The following is a 12267-nucleotide window of genomic DNA, read 5'->3' as shown; positions in this document are numbered from 1 at the left end:
CCTTGTTCCCAGTATTAGCCGGGAAGCACTCACTCTTCCAGCACCAAAGATAATATTAGCTGTAGAGGTTTGCCCAGGTAGACTTAACATTCCTTAATATTAGAAGAACGTTTCTTCTGCTTCTTTGGCTCCAAATCGACCTCACAGGACAGCTTTTAAATGAGAACTACAACTTGCTATAATTGTGTGCTGGGGAGTATCGTCTTTGGTTTAAAATATCTAGCCTGGCCATGACTAAGATGAGAAGTATTCTATTTCAGTAGAAGACACCATGTCCTGCATTAGCTGTTCAAAGATAGTGGCGATCGAAACAGCTAGGAGTGCAGATGTGTAGCGATAACTGAGCGCGCTCTCCAGCTCCAGCGTGACGCTGCCCTACTGGCCGCTCGTACAAGAACCAGAGGGTCCTGTCTACCAGCTGAGGCGTGGATAGGCAGAGCATGGTATATGCCGCCTGGAAATGCAATAGTATTCTTCCACAGAAGGGAATGAAGAACTGGTGTCACAACGTGGATGAGCCTCAAAAAATACTAAGTAAAAGCAAGCAAGTCACAAAAGGCCACGTATTGTAGGATCTCATTGGTGCAATGTCCAGAAATGTCCATGGACAGAAAGTAGATTTGTGGTTGCTGGGGGACAGGGGCTGGAGAGGGGATGGGCTGGGGAGCTAATGACATCATGGGCATGGGGTTTCTGTTGGGATGATGAAAATGCTCTAGATTTAGGTGATGGTGATAGTTGCACAGCTCTGCGGTTATGCTAAAAACTCCTGAAATGTACACAGGTGGACTTCACGGTATGTAAATTATGTCTTAATGAGATGTGAAACACGAAAAGGGCATAAAAGCTAAATTGTTGAGGAATGAGCAGGCTGGATAATGATTTAGCTGGAAAACCGGGGTGAGGGACCAACCCATGCGGGTTTTAAGAGGCAGTGTCTGGGATGAGGGACTGAGGACGCTGCCTTGGGGGAGGGGCATCTGGTCCTGGGGGCTGGACCCCACGCGCTTCCGATCTCGGTCAGCTCCCACGTTCCCCCATCACTGACATCAACGATTACAGGAGAGTTTGGGGCAGCTTTTGAAAGCTGATGACTGCAGCAGAATTTACCATCGTGTACATAAAAAGGCCTCAAAAAGACCCCAACGACCGAGCAAAAATGAGAACGTGCAACTAGTGCTGTTGAGAAAGAAGGGACTGGAATGAGCAGTTACCACCTGGTAACCAGAAAACTAACCCTGTCTTTTTCTTCCCCTTTCTTTTTCAGACGATAGCCTTCGCTTTCCCTTGGTGAGTACGGAACTTTTTAAAAGAATTTTTATCCCCCGATGTGTAGTTAACTAACAACAACAAAAAAAGTGCGTGGGATTTAATTGTTAGAGAAACATTATTTCTAGAGAAAGAAGACCAGTAGGGTCAGTGTGTTGTGTTAGAATTTTATGCCTGAGCTTGCTTGAACGGGCTCGTATCACGCAAAATTTGTCACGTCATTCTGTGTGCGTGCGTGTGTTTAAAATCTGGTTCAGCGGTTCAGTCTCTCGACCCGGATTGTTGAGAACACAATTTCCACATGCTGTCCTTTCACAGAATGGTCCGTACTTTTAAAAGAGCCTTGCTTTATCTCACCGCACACATGGGACGACTGTTGGGAAACACAGAGGCGCATAATTGCATCGATGGTAATTGCCTCTTAAGTTGATCTGCTGTGGGGAAAACCTGCTGAAAAGGAGCTTTTCTGGATTGCACTTTGGGTTAAAAAAAAAAAACAAAAGCAAAAAAAACTGTGTCGTCGTCACGTAATTTTATGCCTCTTGAGATCTAGGCACCATTCCATGGCCTTGATGTCCTCGTACTCAGAAAAAGAAACACCATGGCCTTTTTGTGTTTTCCTTAATGAGCTTACTGGTGTTAATTTCCCTAAAGAATCGCGGGAGGAAGATCTAAGAGCTTTGGAAGTGGTTGCGGTGTGTGGGCAAGTGGCGCCTGTGTGCATGGTGTGTGTGTCGCCTTGTGTGAGCGTACCAGGATGTAGGTGGCCAGGAAGTTGTGTCTCTTACGTGCATAACCTTATTGAAAAGACTTTGACTCTTAATTATTTTCAGGTCGGTGGGTCGCCTGTTATGCTTTGGCCGGCCCCCTCTGCTGCTCTTGGGGCACTATTTCATCTGGGCATAAGTGCTTGTAGTCTCCCTGGTGTGCTCAAATGCATTTGGTTTGTATGGACTGTTGCTCCCTATCTCAAAGGAATGCAAAGACAGCGATTTATCAAGAGAGAGAATGGGAAAGGCTCCATTTGCCACCTGCTAAACTAATTGTGCTGTCCCTGTTCTCTATCACGTCATTATCGGATGTTAACGATTTTGAATGGCATGACCTACTTGAGCAAATGCGGATGCCCATGGTGGGCTCCAAGAGAAGGAATATTACTGGAATAATATTACTGGATAGGAACTTAAGTTCAAGAAGTCTGCAATCCCTTATTGCCTCAGAATCCTAAGCAAGGGGTGTTGCCTCATCCGTATTGGTTTAATAAGGTATCATACATGCTACTTAGCAAGAGCAGTGGCTCCCTACTGTGCTGAAATGAAACATTGAAGGGTCATGCCCCATAGACTCATCTCCTTCCCAAATACAAGATCCAGATTATGATTTGTTAAAAGCATCTGCCCTTTGCCTTCCTTGGCTCTGCACTCAGCACTGGCCCCTCCACACCCAGTCACGCATTTGCCTGGTCTACGGTTTCCTGTCCTGTCGGCAGGTTGGCCCTCTGCCTGGCCATGTCAGTCAACCCGGTGCCATCCTTCACCTCCCTTTCAATAGGAAAGTAAAGGTTGCTGTAGGAAGCTGTGAGTTGTTAGGTAAAAAGTGCTTCTTATTTCAGGAATTTTCTCTTCCACGTGAGGAGCATGACCCCTCTGTGGCGGCCACCTTATTTGATGCCTTTGCTTGGAATCTGCCGCTGGGATGTCGGGGTAGAACACCAGAGTGATCTTTTAGCCTGTGGCAATTTCAGCGTTCAACATCTGAGTCTTGTTCCAAGAGCTTCAAGATTTCAACTAATAGAAAGGACTTTTTTTTTTTCTAATTTGTGGGGTTAGAAACTTGCTTTTGAGTCAGTTAGAACAAAATAAATGGCTCATTTTGGACAGGGCAGGGGAGAGTAAACCTCCTGAGGCTGGCCACTGTCCCAAGCCACCGTCCACGGGTGGTGGGCGGGCTGCAGCGCAGAAGCCCAGAGGAAGCCTGCTGGCTGAACAGGGGAGCGTGTGGGAGCCCCCTCGGCTCTCAGCTGACAGTCCCTTCCTAGGATCACTGCGATGTCAAAGTGAGTTCACCCCAAGTTAGCAGCTAATAAGATTGTTGTAATTCACATCATCACATAATTATGTCAGTTGTTTCTGTTTAAAGAAAGGGTTCACCTGGGGAGCCACGTATGTGCCATTACTATAACGGAGATCCAAAGGAGTTCTCTTCTCCAGCAATAATCTCTGATTCTTCATTTAAAAAAAAGGCACTCCAGGGGCACCTGGGTGGCTCATTCAGTTGGCTGCCTGACTCTTGGCTCAGGTCATGATCTCATGAGTCGTGAGATCGAGACCTGTGTTGGGCTCCGTGTTCAATGTGGATCCTGCTTGGAATTCTCTCTCCCTCTCTCTCCCCCTCTGCCCCTCTCCCCGCTCACACACACATGCGCTCGCTCTCTCTCATAAATAAATAAATAAATAAATAAATGAATAATAAATAAAATATTTTTTTAAAAAAACCATTCTACGTTAATATTTGACCTTAAAAAAAGAGAGAGTCGACTTTCCCCTGTTTAACTGGATTAAGTGGGGCCTTTTTAGCATAACCAACCACCATTCCCATGCTTTTCTGTTGTTTCTCCTTTTTGTAATATGTAAATACAGACTTGGGAAGTAATACCGTAATTCATATCAACTGTCAAACATGACCAGAGTTCCCTTAACCAGAGAAGGCTTGCAACTCTGTGAGTCTCAGTTGCATAGTATTTAAATAAAGCAATGGAATGTCAGAATTAAGAATTTATGCAAGACACGTAATTAAGGTTTAAATATCTTTTCCAGGCTCTTTGAGGTCTTACATTGTTATACCAAAGGGTATCCACCAGTAAGTAAAATTAAATGATACTGTAACTTGACTATTTCACTTTGGCTCATGGAAATACCAAAGGAATAACAGGCAACGAAATTAAAGTGCTGATATTAACAGTGAATTTAATTTTAAACTTAACTTAGAATATTCCATCACTAGCTGTCTCCTCTTTAATGATCTATCCTTCCTCCTCTATCTGTTTCAATACATGTGATTTTCCTCTTCTAAGACATTTCTCTTCCTTGGTTCCATTGATGCCAGTGGCCACCGTGGCATGAAAAGAGAAGAAGAATCTGAAGGTTTTTAGGTGTTTGCCAAGGCAGAGTGAAGCACTGGGAACGTGCTTTCTGCCCGTCTCAGCTGGGGCTGCATTTCTGCAGGTGGGAGAGGGCATTCTCGTGCTTGTCTCTGAATCTGCAGAAAGAAAACGAGAAGCTTCACGGATTATGCGCAGAGCACAGAAGACCTGAAAACGTTCTCAAATATTCGATTCCTACTTCCTGCCTTTGCTCTGTTCTTGGGCTTTTCTTAGCACCAGTCAATCCTCTGGGTTTCCCATCTGAGCAAAATGTGTTTCTCCCAACGGTGAAGGAATTATTCTCCCGTAACTGACCCTGGAAGTTGACAGTAAGTTGGAAGAACGCCTCTGGACCTGCTGGTGACAAACGGATTAATCCCTCATTTATTTCCACTTCCATTTTCCCCCCCAGGAAAGTTTCAACATTCTTCCAAGAAGTACCTCCTCAAAGAGTCTACTAGGTAATCGTTTGTCATATAGCAAAGCCATGGATACTAAGCTGTCACAGTTTCCACTTAGAGGAAATAGGAACACAGCTTTTCTATATAAACTGGCTCACTCCTGAGCTCCCGCAGACCCAGTTCGGAGCCGGAATTCTTCGAGAAATCCTTTTCCAGCTGACAGGAAGACATGGATTCTCGCAGGCCACGATGGCTTCCCGGTGTTGTCCCAGTAGGACAAGAGGTAAAGGGAAGCTGGAAGGGGAATCTTTCTCGTCGTTTTGGATTTAGGTCGTTGTTGTTTGTAATATAATTCTGAAGGCATTAAAACATTCGGTTCAAGGAAGCAGTCATTAAGAGAAAATTTGGCAAGTGCCTCAGTTAACTTTGTCCAGCCCTGTGCAGGAAATCTGGGATTTATGGTTCAGGAAGCTGTTTTAATCCACCGCGGCCTGGCCAAGTGGTGTATGGGGATGGTGGACAGGAGCTGGCCGCCTAGGGGCCGGACGGTTGTCTGACTGCCAGGAATCCAAGGTGAGGTCCACCTTTTAGGAAAACAATCCCCAGTTATTGTTGACTGGATGACACATCAAAATGCCACCCATTTTAAGTTGGACATTTCCTATTTTTGTAATCAAACCCACCCTCTCCACTTTCCTTATCAACTCGATTGGTGGAGTGGTGTTTCAGTTAAAAGTGGCTCGGTGAGAACCTGGGAAGCACCTGGTCTGCAAGACCGTGAGCTGGTCTTCCAGGAGCTTGGGTTCGGATTCACAAGGGGGGGATATTCTGTGCTCAGTTTCTGTTGCAGTACAGATGGCATCCATGCCCACTGCCTGACGAGGGGCATCAGTCATGCGGGGCTGGGGGAGAAGGGAGGAAGACAAGAAACGTAGAAATCCTTTTGGGTGTATGACTTACGGAGTGATTTCTCAGACACCTTGGGCCCTGGAATCTGGAATGAGGTCTGCTGCCCACTGGAAGGAATGTGGACCCGTCCCCATTTGTACGGTAACTCGCCCCCACCTGCAGTCCTTTGTGGGTCAGGGCAGTGAGCCACAGGAGGAGAAATCCTTCTGTTCAAAAATTGCCCATTTGAGGTGACTTTCTTAAACAGCTTAGTATGATACAGAGTTTGGTATAAAATATTTAAAATGTTGGAAGAGAAAAGATCTCTGTGGAATTGTTGCACAAAAGTGTATTTCTGCATAGCTTTTTTTCTTGTTTTGAATGGAAATGAGCATAAGCAAAAAATAATAATAATAATTGGATTTGAGTTATTTTATGGTGGGGCCTGATTGGATGCTAACAGCTTTGAAAAAATACATTGACGGTATGTAACTGATTCCAGCTAACCCTAGAAAGATTGGTCTGCTATCAGAAATGGTAGAGATTTTGTGTTCGAGTGCTATATATAAAAATATGTTTAAAACCATTATGTGGGGCGCCTGGGTGGCTCAGTCGTTAAGCGTCTGCCTTCGGCTCAGGGCGTGATCCTGGCGTTCTGGGATCGAGCCCCACATCAGGCTCCTCCACTATGAGCCTGCTTCTTCCTCTCCCACTCCCCCTGCTTGTGTTCCCTCTCTCGCTGACTGTCTCTCTCTCTGTCAAATAAATAAATAAAATCTTAAAAAAAAAAAAAAAACATCATGTCACCACACTTCTGCCGAGAAATGAATTTTCTCAAAACGTCATGTTGGCGGAAATTATCATTCACGAAAACAGGACTTGATCTATTTCCTGTTTTGCCAGATAACTTAAATGCCTTATGCTGAAAACATAAATTGCGTTCATATCCATGCACACACGCGTGTAGAGCACCTTACAGTTTACAAAGCCTGCTTAAGGTCATTATCTCACTCGAAAGACAGAGACCCAGGCGGGCTGAGAGAAGTGAGTTGGGAGGTCAGTGGGAAGGGACTCATCAGCGTCCAGGGGCCCCTGAGCTGTCCACAGGCTCCCCTCAAACCTAAAAGTCAGGAGACTCTCATTAGCACCACCCACAATGAGGAAGCTGACCTGCCGGGGGAAAAAAAAAAAAAGTTTTCCATTATGAAAAATATCATTTTTCAGTTATGCAAATATTAGAGGACAGCAATTAATAAGGACGTATCCCATGGCTTCTGCCAACAGGTTGCTGGTAGATAATTACATTTTGGAACAACTTTATGATCAATTGAGTTGATCTTGGCCAGAGTTCCAAATGTTTCCGCACGTTATCTGCTGACCAAATCCAGTTTTCTAATCTTTCTTCACACACTTGCCAGGCTTCCTTTCGGCACAGTGCGGGGTTGGTCTGTTCCCTCCGCCAGCGTTTATCTGGTGTCCCCTGCGGGCTCATAATTGTGCAATGTCTTGAAAAATGAAGTGGGAGGTCCTAGTTCTGACTTCAGGAAATATCGCCTGTAGGGCCTGTGTCTGAGTCCTTTCTGTAGCAAGTGTAAGTGTGTTTCGCACGGGAGCCTGGGAAAGGATTGGACACACATAGAGTGTAGTTCCAGAAAGCTGAATGACTTAGACGTGTCCCTTCGTGCCCTGAGTCATAGCTTCTTTGTCTCAAAAATCAAGGGCTGGGTGAGAATTTTTTAAAGGCCCCTTGCAGACATAAAGTTGGTGTTCTCGGGCGATGCCTGTCTGGATTTTGAGATAATACAGAAATCCCCCTGAAATAGCCACTGCTGTGAATCGGCCGAGCCTGGGCTAGATACACCCCTTGCCTTCCCTGCCGGGATGAAGTCTACACCTCACCATGTAAATGTTTTATAATCTTCGCTTGGAAAAGAAAGCGGCTGTCCTTCGCTGCTCTCTCTTCCCTCCGCTCGTTTGCGGTTTGCTCCGCCTGCCTCCAAAAGAAGAAGGAATGTAGAAAGGAGGGTTTTATGAACGGGGAAAACATTTTTGAAAAGCAATCTTCTTTCCGTCGTGTTGCTTACATGCACGGAGTCAAAACTGGGAATCCTTGGGCTTCGATTTTAAAACCTCAGCAAAGCATTAGGTAGTAACACAAAGGTGCTTTCTCCTCACTGTTCTGAGATCCATTCTGGCAAACGGTTCTGGGGGCTGTGCGATGCTCTGCGTTACCTGGAGAAGTGATTCACGGGAAGGTGGATTGCTTGATCTTGTCGGAAACCATGGAAACCCCCAATGCCACGTTGCTCCACTCTCCTGTGAGTAATCAACGAGAGACCGGCTGGAAAGTGCCTGTCGTGGAGATGAAGTGAGGGTCCTGAATGCACCCAGTGTGAGAGATCACACTCAGAGCCATCACTGTTTCCAAGTCCTGTTTCTGGCTTCCTTCCAATGTGAAGTCAACACCGACATTCTGTTGTGCTGTTTCCTGTTGTGGGTGGATTTATTTAATTTTTAATGAGTGATTCACAACCCATGGCTGTGTGTTTTCCTCCTGCTGAGAATTAAGACTTGTTTCCTTTAAAAAATTATTTTTGCTGTAATCTGGGTAACGTGGTGCTCAGCGTGTTTGAGACGAGGGGACATGGCGCTATGACGCAGAGAAGACATTTCGCCTCCTCTGGGCTCTTACAAAATAGCAGTGTTGAGGTCATCCCGTGACAGGGGGGCTCTCGGTTAGAGGACGTCAGACCTCACGAAACATCCCCAAACCCTCCTCTCTATAAAAATGTTTTTAAACACTGTGTGCTGGTTTTAAACATTTTTTTCACGTTGCTACAAATCCATTCCACTTGGAAAGCCATGTGGTCGGTCGCCCTCCCAGAGAGCCTCGTAACATAATCAGTTTCCACTCAGTCAGGCTTTCTCTCTGTCCGCCTGTTTACTCCAAGTGGCCTCTGTCCACCCAGCTGGGCTCACGTACCCCTTCTGCTCCGTTACCTTAATGGAAAATAGCGCCGGGGGTCATCTTGGCGACCAGAGCGGTGGAGCTCCTGTCTCAGGGTCACTCCCTGCCTCGCTGCTTCTACCCTCGGCAGCTCAGCCCTGCGTCTTCGGATGGATGGGGCGTGAAGCCGTCTGGACAAGCACGTGCCCCACACCCAGCACCCGGGGTCCCAGCATGGGGTTTGTGTAGGAAGTCAGAAGTCCAGATACCTCTCCGATATTCGCGGACCACATCAGAAATCTTAATACTGCATCAGAACTACAAATAGCACATCAAGAATCCAAGTACCAGCCGGTTACCCAAGTACCTTCTCTAGAAATTCAGGCACCACGTCAGAAAGCCGGGTATTGTACCCGAAGCCCAAATACCTGGTCAGAAACCCAAGTCGAGCATCTGGGCACTTGTCATGCTGGTGCATAGAGGACATCTCATTTTTCACTAGAATGTGTTAACCCTTTTCAGAAATTCATTTAAAAGTAAAAAAAAAATTAACTTTTATTTCAGCTGGGCTATCCTGCATTTTATAGAAATTTCTCGGTTGTGTAAGTCATAGTGTCCCTGGCAAATCGGGAACAGTTTGGCGCTGGCCCCAGTCACAGAGCGCCGCGGGCCTGCGGGAGGGTCAGCGGACGCTTGAGGAAGTTGCTTCTTGACGTTTCTAATCCAGATTCTGTGAAAGACAGAGAACTAGTGTCAGTGGGATCTCAGCAATCCTGGTAGGACGTTTCCTAAACCCACAGGAAAGGGTTTTCTTGGAGGATATGGTTAAAGAGAATTAAATCCTCATCTTGGGAAATGAAAAGTCAAATGAGGAGAACTGCCTGATGAAACCAGCCGTTGGGCTGGAGGAAACGCAGTTTCTTGACTTCCTGTTTCCTGCCGTCCGTAACTTATAGACTAGGTCTGACGTCACTGAAGCTAGTGTCTGGTTGGATTCTTTGCAAAGGGACAGAGAACAGTCAATGTGGCTGCGTGCCTGCTGGTGACCTGTGGGTGGGGCCCAGCCGCTCTGGGGCAGCCAGTGTCTTAACATGGATCCCCAGGGGTTGCCCAGCACCCAGCAGACCCCGCAACTCCACAGACAGCTGGTGAAGGAGGGGATGAGCGAGTGGTCGGGCACGGGGAGTGGGGGAGAGCAGGCGGTCCCCAGAAAGAGAACGCCGCCGGTGCACTCCACGCGCCTGGGGTGGGGCTTAGCGCGCAGGGCCGGTGCAAGAGATGCTCGATTGCTTGTTCAAAAAGCAGGACAAAAAGCTTTTTCCTTTCTTCTGCCTTCTCTCTCTGGACCTCTCATGGGGATTGGTTTTTTGTTTGTTTACCTTCTGTCATGCTCCCTGGGGCATGGGGATACGCAAAGCAGCACAGACCCTCACCGATGCCCGAGGCTGTGCCCTGCAACTTGGTAGGGAAGTGCACACTTTGGGGGCTTGCAAGCAGACAGTCCAGAACCTGCCCTGGAGAGGTGGCAGAAGCTGGGCCAGGTGTGACTAGAGCTCCAAGCCCCTGGAGCGCTGCACCATTGTCCCATCAGACTGCACTGACAAAACAACTCAGGGATAAAATTAGTACAAATTAGGCACGAAACCCCTTGCTCTGCACCCTTCTGAGTGTGTGTGTGGGGGGAGGGTCTCTGGGTGACCGCTCTGGTCTCACACCCCCGAAGCTGTCCAGCCACAAGAAATGATGGTCAGAGCACTGGAATGTTCACCCATGGATTTTGTAATAAGGAGCTTCTGTTCCCAACTAGCTCTTTAATTCTCCCTAATTTCATCAGCAGTTTCTGGGAAGGTGTTCCCTGCCCACCGGGGAACAGTCCTCCCCTTCCAACTCCAGGTCCCACCTTACTACTTCCTGCCTCCCTCTTCACATTGTCATTCAGGCACTTACTACTGTGGTATTTAGGCCCTGGGTGCCCTGCTGGAATGTAGGCACAGAAGGGAGGGCACAGTGAATGACTGTGCATTTAATACTGCTTACACCGCTTTGTATCCTTTTTGTAGCAAGGTGGATATAACTAAATAAATGAAATTAACTCACACCCCCAAGTGCAGAGCACAGAGTCCAGATTTGCCAGAACGTGGGCGTGGCCGCCAGGGGACCTAGTTCAAATACCAGCTTGCCCTTAGCGGGCTGCCGGACGGCGAAACAGTCATGTGTCTTTTCTGGCCTCCATCTGAAGGACGTAAGTGGGTGCTCGAAGCCCCTAAATTCTCAGGGTCGGTGGATCGAGAATAGCACCAAGAATTCCCCAGCTGGGGCTCGGCTAATGGCCTGGAGCTTGCAGTGGGTTTGAAACTGGACAGCCCCCAAGGCTTTCTGTGGTTTCACAAATAGCTTCATGCAAGAGATTGTTATAAACACCGACGTGAAAGCCCTGTTTTCCTGTGACACTGCGATATTTGGCCAGTCCTTCTGGATGGACTAACAGGATGGCTAAAGTCAACGTTGCTTGGAGCTGTGGCGAGTCTGCTGAGCGTTGGGGAAAACTGTCGGGTCAGAAACCTCTTCATTCCTACGTGCCTCATTTAGCATTTCTGCCCTTGTTTGTATTCATTCTACACACACACACACACACACACACACACACACACTGGGAAGAAAAATCCCAGACCACCTTGAACTAAATGGATTTGACCTCTATCTCAAATGCGTGCTAGTATGAAGTAGGGAGCTTTCTCTGAGAGTTCGGCCAGCCATCTACTCCACCTGCTCCCACCTTAGCTGACAGCCCTGGCATTAAAGAGTCTAGTTTCTCCGGGAACATTCATGTCATGGACATCTTGTTGCCAGGACAGTGCAACTCCTCATTTCGAGATGATGTAAAGGCTCCTGTGTTCTTCCCGGTGTGGACATGGAGCTGTGAAGGATGTCTAATTATTTGGAAGGGAGAGAGCCTGTCTAAGAAGGACGTGCCATGCTGGAAGTTTCCGTTGCCCAGCAACGTGTCATTTTACCTGGGTTTCACCAAAGGCCCATTTACTATCGATAGTGTGGAAAGGGGAAACCTGCCCTGTTCAAATCATCGCTTCCGTCATAGAAAAGCACGGCAGAGCGGGTCCGGGTGGACAGGCTGAGGGCCGCACACCAGTGGGCGCAGCGTGGGGGCAGAGGGCTCGGTGGCCCCCATTCTCGAGGGACCATACTGACTTAGGAGTAAGGCATATCAGATTGCTCGGGATTCTCACTGTGCAGTCTTCACCTTAAGAATCCCCTTCAGGGAGCGCCTGGGTGGCTTAGTGGGTTAAGCGGCTGCCTTCGGCTCAGATCATGATCTCAGGGTCCTGGGATGGAGGATGGAGCCCCTCATTGGGCTCCCTGCTCGGCGGGGAGCCTACTTCTCCCCCACCTTCTGCTCCTCCCTGCTGCTTGTGCTCTCTCTCTATCACAAATAAATAAAATCTTAAAAAAAAAAAAAATCTTCTTCAGAAGGTTTCTAGCCAAGGCCACCCCGTTTTTGTAAGTGTGGCCCCCCAGTATGGAACCCATATGTGTGCATTCCCATTCGTCCAGTACACGCCCCGGGGTCCCAGCTTCCACTCCACGCCTCGTTGCGTGTGAGC

The 12267-nt window shown here is 47.6% G+C and overlaps 1 protein-coding gene across 3 annotated transcripts in view; it reads left to right on the top strand.

Moving 5' to 3' along the window:
- The window catches only part of PTPRE (protein tyrosine phosphatase receptor type E), a 157632-nt gene that overhangs the window by 59426 nt on the left and 85939 nt on the right, over positions 1-12267 (top strand). For all 3 annotated transcript variants that reach the window (XR_008957956.1, XM_044382254.3, XM_044382253.3), the window contains exon 2: positions 1268-1290. The gene's annotated coding sequence lies outside the window, so the exon portion shown is untranslated. The remainder of the gene's footprint in view (positions 1-1267; positions 1291-12267) is intronic.

This window comes from Ursus arctos, unplaced genomic scaffold, assembly GCF_023065955.2.
Source record: "Ursus arctos isolate Adak ecotype North America unplaced genomic scaffold, UrsArc2.0 scaffold_7, whole genome shotgun sequence".
NCBI classification, from domain to species: Eukaryota; Metazoa; Chordata; class Mammalia; order Carnivora; family Ursidae; genus Ursus; species Ursus arctos.
Note: the sequence above shows the minus strand (reverse complement) of the source record. Positions and strands in the feature narration are given on the sequence as shown.